At 41.2% G+C, this 7,593-nt stretch overlaps 1 long non-coding RNA gene across 1 annotated transcript in view; it reads left to right on the top strand.

Annotated features, from left to right (window-relative positions):
* LOC145877446 (uncharacterized) overlaps positions 1-7,593 on the top strand; it is a 60,754-nt gene that overhangs the window by 36,517 nt on the left and 16,644 nt on the right. The window lies entirely within an intron of this gene.

Below are 7,593 nucleotides of genomic sequence, written 5' to 3'. Positions count from 1 at the left end.
CAGAGTTACTTTGCAGTTGTTCCTCAACTGTAGTGTGTCATGACTGTCCTGATCAGGTCAGGTTACAGGAGACCACAACCCTACAGGGTCTCTCTCAACCCCCAACAGAGGAGGAGAGATCTAGGGGTCTGAAGATGTGGGGGGTTTTATGACCCCTCACGCCCATGATAAATCTTAGGACACAGAGAAATTCCTTTGTCCTCACTATGGAGAACTGGCCTTAGAACATTAAACATGCAATAAAGGGACTTTGGAACAATGGTTTCCGTCAGTCACAATGGTGGTCATGACGAGAGATGGAATATGAAAATGTATGTCATTTTTGTATTGTAATTAAAGGTTAAGAGATGACGTTATTACGAAAACATTGTACCTTTAAGAGTTTTCCAAGTATATGCCTGATGTTTATACATTGTACGTTGTGTGGAAAATATCCAAATCAAAGAGAATGTTTTGGTAAGGAAGAAATGTGAAGTTAGTGTCTAAAATTGGATTTGAGTAAAATCTAGGCCTTGCTCTTAACTTGGTACGCCCAGAGAATTGCCCTAAAGACGGTTACGTCCACTTCTGACCCAAGGGTATAAGACATGAGACTGAAGAATTAACATAGGAGACTAAAATGACCCCAGGCTGCAGCCAAGGTCTGAATGGTCAACGAAACCCAAAACGAAACACAAGGAAGAAGACAAAGGAATCTTTTTCTACACAAGCTACAGATGAGTAGCTGTGTCTAAGCGGGTGAATTCAAGCCGAACCACCTAGCCTTCACTCTTCATCGAATCATGGTATCTATGCTGTTGCATTCCTACGCTGTGAGCTCTGAGCTACAGAGCTGTCTGTCCTCAGACGACACTATCAGAGAAAGGGGGAGAAATCAGACCACCAAGCCAAGAAGGACACTGACATCGTGAGGACAACTAGAGAGTTGCGTCGGAGAAGTGCGTCATTGAGAAGCCTAAACGAGCCACGCGGAGCTTCCCAACTGAGACTTCCAACACATAATTACATCATTATATTCTGACCCATAAGAGCAGCAGTTCGGGGCAAGGCTAGGTTTAAATAAGCATAGCTGACAAATGAACCCAAATGTATATTTCTCTCGTGTACTTTCTTTGTTTCTCTCTCTTTTAAATCCCCATTTTGGGTAACACGTGCCATAGTGTGTTGGCCCGTTATACTAAATCCTAATCAATAGCCTAGACTGTGTTTTGTGTAGGTGTATTATTTATCATCATTTTAGCTTGCTAGTAAATAAATAATCAACTAAGATTGGTGTGGTAAACTCATTGGTGAAGCCCGGGTTCGTGCAGATTCCCGGATTATGCGACGTTCAGAAATGAGACTAGAGGAAATTGATTAATTAGCGACTGTTGTAAATCGATATTCTGATATTCTTTGAGTTAATTTGGGAAATAGAAACTCAATAAAATGAATTTTCCCATGGTGCCCCAGGTTAATGAGTTAATAATTGCTTGATTCATTGCTTGATTCATTTAATCACGCAATTATAAACCGTTATTCATTCGATGAGCAACAGTCATCACATGAACTAATACAACGTCACGAAAAGTGCATGATAGACCATTCTCTAGGTCTGAGTCTCTACTTTTATGCAATGTAAAAAACACAATTTCAAATGTTTCTACATAAGACCGAATTGAGCCAAGCAGTACTACTCATTTCTCTGAGTGTAATGCAGATATATATTATTACTGTGTAAAACCAAGCAGTACTACTGATTTCTCTGAGAGTGAGGCACATGTGTATTATTACTGTATAAAACCTAGCAGTACTACAGATTTCTCTGAGAGTGAGGCAGATATACAGTGGGGGAAAAAGTATTTGATCCCCTGCTGATTTTGTACGTTCGCCCACTGATAAAGAAAGGATCAGTCTATAATTTTAATTGTAGGTTTATTTAAACAGTGAGAGACAGAATAACAACAAAAATATCCAGAAAAAAGCATTTCAGAAATCTCTCAATCAGAAAGATTTCTGGCTCCCAGGTGTCTTTTATACAGGTAACGAGCTGAGATTAGGATCACACTCTTAAAGGGAGTGCTCCTAACCGCAGCTTGTTACTGTCACGTCCTGGCCAGTATAAGGGTTAATTGGTATTGTAGTTTGGTCAGGACGTGGCAGAGGGTATTTGTTTTATGTGGTTCAGGGTGGTGTTTTGGGAGAAGGGCGTTTGATTTAGTATTTCCGGGTTTTTGGGTTATGATCTATGTTTAGGTAATTCTATGTCTAGTCTAGGTAGTCTGTGTTTCTATGTTTGATTAATTGGGGTTGGGACACTCAATTGAAGGCAGGGGTTTTCTCTTTGCCTTTGATTGAGAGTCCCATATATTAGGGTGTGTTTGTGTTTGGGATTTGTGGGAGATTGTTTTTGCATTGCGTGTTTTGTAGCCTGTAAAACTGTTGCACTATCGTTGTTTATTTTTTTTGTATCGTGTTCACGTTAGAGATTTATTAAATTCAAAGATGAACACGACCTCCGCTGCGTATTGGTCTACCTTTTCTGACGAGGACTTTTCTATTTCCTCTGAAGACGATGAATGCTGTGACAGTTACCTTTAAAAAAGACACCTGTCCACAGAAGCAATCAATCAATCAGATTCCAAACTCTCCACCATGGCCAAGACCAAAGAGCTCTCCAAGGATGTCAGGGACAAGATTGTAGACCTACACAAGGCTGGAATGAGCTACAAGACCATAGCCAAGCAGCTTGGTGAGAAGGTGACAACATTTGGTGCGATTATTCGCAAATGGAAGAAACACAAAAGAACTGTCAATATCCCTCGGCCTGGGGCTCCATGCAAGATCTCACCTCGTGGGGTTGCAATGATCATGAGAACGGTGAGGAATCAGCCCAGAACTACACGGGAGGATCTTGTCAATGATCTCAAGGCAGCTGGGACCATAGTCACCAAGAAAACAATGGGTAACACACTACGCAGTGAAGGACTGAAATCCTTCAGTGCCCGCAAGGTCCCCCTGCTCAAGAATACATATACATGCCCATCTGAAGTTTGCCAATGAACATCTGAGTGATTCAGAGAATAACTGGTGAAAGTGTTGTGGTCAGATGAGACCAAAATGGATCTCTTTGACATCAACTCAACTCGCCGTGTTCGGAGGAGGAGGAATGCTGCCTATGACCCCAAGAACACCATCTCCACCGTCAAACATGGAGGTGGAAACATTATGCTTTGGGGGTGTTTTTCTGCTAAGGGGACAGGAAAACTTCACCGCATCAAAGGGACGATGGACAGGGCCATATCCTCTCTGGGCTAGGCGGGACGAATTCGTCCCACCTACGCAACAGCCAGTCTAATCCAGTGGCGCGATTTTCAAATACCTTAGAAATGCTATTACTTCAATTTCTCAAACATATGACTATTTTACAGCTATTTAAAGACAAGACTCTCTTTAATCTAACCACACTGTCCGATTTCAAAAAGGCTTTACAACGAAAGCAAAACATTAGATTATGTCAGCAGAGTACCCAGCCAGAAATAATCAGACACCCATTTTTCAAGCTAGCATATAATGTCACAAAAACCCAAACCACAGCTAAATGCAGCACTAACCTTTGATGATCTTCATCAGATGACAACCCTAGGACATTATGTTATACAATACATGCATGTTTTGTTCAATCAAGTTCATATTTATATCAAAAACCAGCTTTTTACATTGGCATGTGACGTTCAGAACTAGCATACCCCCCGCAAACTTCCGGGGAATTTACTAACAATTTACTAAATTACTCACGATAAACGTTCACAAAAAGCATAACAATTATTTTAAGGATTATAGATACAGAACTCCTCTATGCACTCGATATGTCCGATTTTAAAATAGCTTTTTGGTGAAAGCACATTTTGCAATATTCTAAGTACATAGCCCAGCCATCACGGGCTAGCTATTTAGACACCCGGCACGTTTAGCCTTCACCAAAATCAGATTTACTATTACAAAAGTTTGATTACCTTTTGTTGTCTTCGTCAGAATGCACTCCCAGGACGTCTACTTCAATAACAAATTTTGGTTTGGTCCCAAATAATCCATCGTTATATCCGAATAGCGGCGTTTTGTTCGTGCGTTCCAGAAACTATCCGAAATGGTAAATCAGGGTTAACCTGTTGGGGCTACAGGTTAGCAATGAACCCCGAGTCGGGATTGCTAACAAGGCTGGAAATTCAAAACATCAAAAATCTAATAATTTCAATTTCTCAAACAATCAACTATTTTACACAATTTAAAAGATAAACATCTCCTTAATCTAACCACATTGTTCGATTTTCAAAGAGGCTTTACGGCAAAAGCATAAAGTTAGATTATGTTAGGACAGTACATAGCCACAAAAGTACAAACATCCATTTTCAATTCAAGGTCAGGCGTCACCAAAAGCAGAAACCAGCTAGAATTATGCACTAACCTTTGTCAATCTCCATCAGATGACACTCCTAGGACATTATGTTATACAATACATGCATTTTTTGTTCCATCAAGTTCATATTTATATCCTAAAACAGCATTTTACAGTAGCGTGAAATTCAGATTTTTTTCTTCTCTGAAATGCTTCCGGTGAACATAACAAAATTACTATTCGAAAACATTGGTAAATTATAATATTGTCATTCAAAGAATAATATATTATCATCTCGTAATTGCTACCGAATGGCCAGATCTCAAAATAACTTTACTGGGAAATCACATTTTGCAATAAACGGGGTGCTATGCTAAGAACAATAAGCTATGCTATACAGTTAGCATCATCTAATATCGATAATAACATTGTAAATATCCCCTTACCTTTGATTATCTCCATCAGAAGGCACTGCCAGGAATTCCCAGGTCCGGAACAAATGTGGTTTCTTTTGACAAAGTTCATAATTTATGCCCAAATAACACCAAGTAGTTAGCGTTCATTATGCTCCCACAAAACGTGGTGGGGGGGTTGTAAAATCACGCCGAAAAGCTAAAAAAACCTAGTAAATAATCTATTTACGTTCGTTCAAACATGTCAAACTTTGTTTAGTATTAATCTTTTGGTCCATTTTTAACGTTAAACATCACTAATATTTTCACACAACCTATCCTATGTCTTGATAAACAATTAATGACAAACTCACGCTTCTCAGATTTATGCGCAGGCGCAAAAAAATGAAATGACGACATGTCAACTTCCTTGCATTCTAATTTGCTCTCTGTTTATCATAGACGCTTCAAACAACTTTATAAAGATCGTTGACATCTAGTGGAAGCCGTAGGTGTTGCGAAATGAATCCTTTCTCACTATGGTATCTATAAAACAATGACACTAAATAGTACAGTCACAAAATTCACATTTTTTTTAATCTATTTTTCACAGGTTTTTGCCTGCAATATGAGTTTTGTTATACTTACAGACACCATTCAAACTGTTTTAGAAAATTCAGAGTGTTTTCTATCCGAATGTGTTAATAATATGCATATCCTAGCTTCTGAGTTGGTGTAGGAGGCAGTTAAAAATGGGCACATATTTTTTTCAAAATTTCTCAATACTGCCCCCGAGCCCCAACAGAGCATGGCGCAATTCGTGACAAAAAAAAATCTAAATATTCCATTACCGTACTTCGAAGCATGTCAACCGCTGTTTAAAATCCATTTTTATGCCATTTTTCTCGTAAAAAAGCGATAATATTCCGACCGGGAATATCCTTTTAGGTAAACAGACAAAAGAAAAGAAAGCTTTCGGTCGACGCGGGCACGAGCCTGAGTCTCACAGTACTGTAACCAGCCACTACCCAAACGCGCTACTTTGTTTCAGCCAGAGCCTGCAAAGCCACGATTCAGCTTTTTGCCGCCTTCTGAGAGACCATGTGAGCCGTAGGAAGTGTCACGTTATAGCAGAGATCCTTTGTAATTGATAGAGATGGCAAAGAAGTTCAAGAAATGGTCAGACAGGGTACTTCCTGTACAGAATCTTCTCAGGTTTTGACCTGCCATTTGAGTTCTGTTATACTCACAGACACCATTCAAACAGTTTTAGAAACTTTAGGGTGTTTTCTATCCAAAGCCAATAATTATATGCATATTCTAGTTACTGGGCAGGAGTAGTAACCAGATTAAATCGGGTACGTTTTTTATCCAGCCGTGTCAATACTGCCCCCTAGCCCTAACAGGATATACCGTCAAATCTTGGGTGAGAACATCCTTCCCTCAGCCAGGGCGTTGAAAATGGGTCGTGCATGGGTATTCCAGCATGACAATGACCCAAAACACACGGTCAAGGCAACAAAGGAGTGGCTCAAGAAGAAACACATTAAGGTCCTGGAGTGTCCTCGCCAGTCTCCAGACCTTAATCCCATAGAAAATCTGTGGAGGGAGCTGAAGGTTCGAGTTGCCAAACGTCAGCCTCGAAACCTTAATGACTTGGAGAAGATCTGCAAAGCGGAGTGGGACAAAATCTCTCCTGAGATGTGTGCAAACCTGGTGGCCAACTACAAGAAACATCTGACCTCTGTGATTGCCAACAAGGGTTTTGCCACCAAGTACTAAGTCATGTTTTGCAGAGGGGTCAAATACTTATTTCCCTCATTAAAATGCAAATCATTTTATAACATTTTTGACATGCGTTTTTCTGGATTATTTTGTTGTTATTCTGTCTCTCACTGTTCAAATAAACCTACCATTAAAATTATAGACTGATCATTTCTTTGTAAGTGTACAAAAGTACAAAATCAGCAGGGGATCAAATACTTTTTTCCCCCACTGTATATTATTCCTGTATAAAACCTAGCAGTACTACTGATTTCTCTGAGAGGGAGGGAAATATATATTATTCCTGTGTAAAATCTAGCAGTACTTGTCACGACTTCCGCCGAGGTCGGGTCCTCTCCTTGTTCGGGTTGCGCTCGGCGGTCGGCGTCGCCGATCTTCTAGCCATCATCGATCCACTCTTCATTTTCCATTTGTTTTGTCTTGTTTTCCTCACACCTGGTTTCAATCACCTCAATTTCGGACCCTGGCCGCCGGAGCGGGATGGAACGACAGGGCCCTTATCGACCTCTACCATTGCAGCCTGCACGAGGATGTCCGTCGGGATTTGGCCTGCAAGGATACCACCCTCACCTTTGACCAGCTGGTGGACATGTCCATTAGGTTGGATAACCTGCTGGTCACCCGTGGACATCCAGAGAGGGCTCTGTCGATTCCCTCTCCCAGCACCACCGCTCCGGTGCCTATGGAGCTGGGAGGGGCTGCGCTCAGGGAGGCCGGAAGAGGGGCTTTCACCTCTGTTGTACACCTGTTTTTACATGTTTATTTTCCTGAGTTTTCCCCGCATTCCCAGCATAAGGCGCTCGTCAATTCAGGCGTGGCAGAGCATTCGCCCAAAAGTTAGGGATCCCTATTTTTCCAGTGGTTAGGCCTTTCCCAGTTTACGCTCTGGATAGTCGACCATTAGGTTCCGGGTTAATTAGGGAAGCGACCATCCCCCTGGGTATGGTGACGCAGGGGGGTCACGAGGAGAGAATCAGTCTCTTCCTCATTGACTCTCCTGCGTTTCCCGTGGTACTAGGCCTTCCCTGGTTAGCTCGTCAT

The sequence above is a fragment of the Salmo salar genome, chromosome 03, assembly GCF_965601325.2.
Source record: "Salmo salar chromosome 03, fSalSal1, whole genome shotgun sequence".
Lineage (NCBI taxonomy): Eukaryota > Metazoa > Chordata > Actinopteri > Salmoniformes > Salmonidae > Salmo > Salmo salar.
Note: the sequence above shows the minus strand (reverse complement) of the source record. Positions and strands in the feature narration are given on the sequence as shown.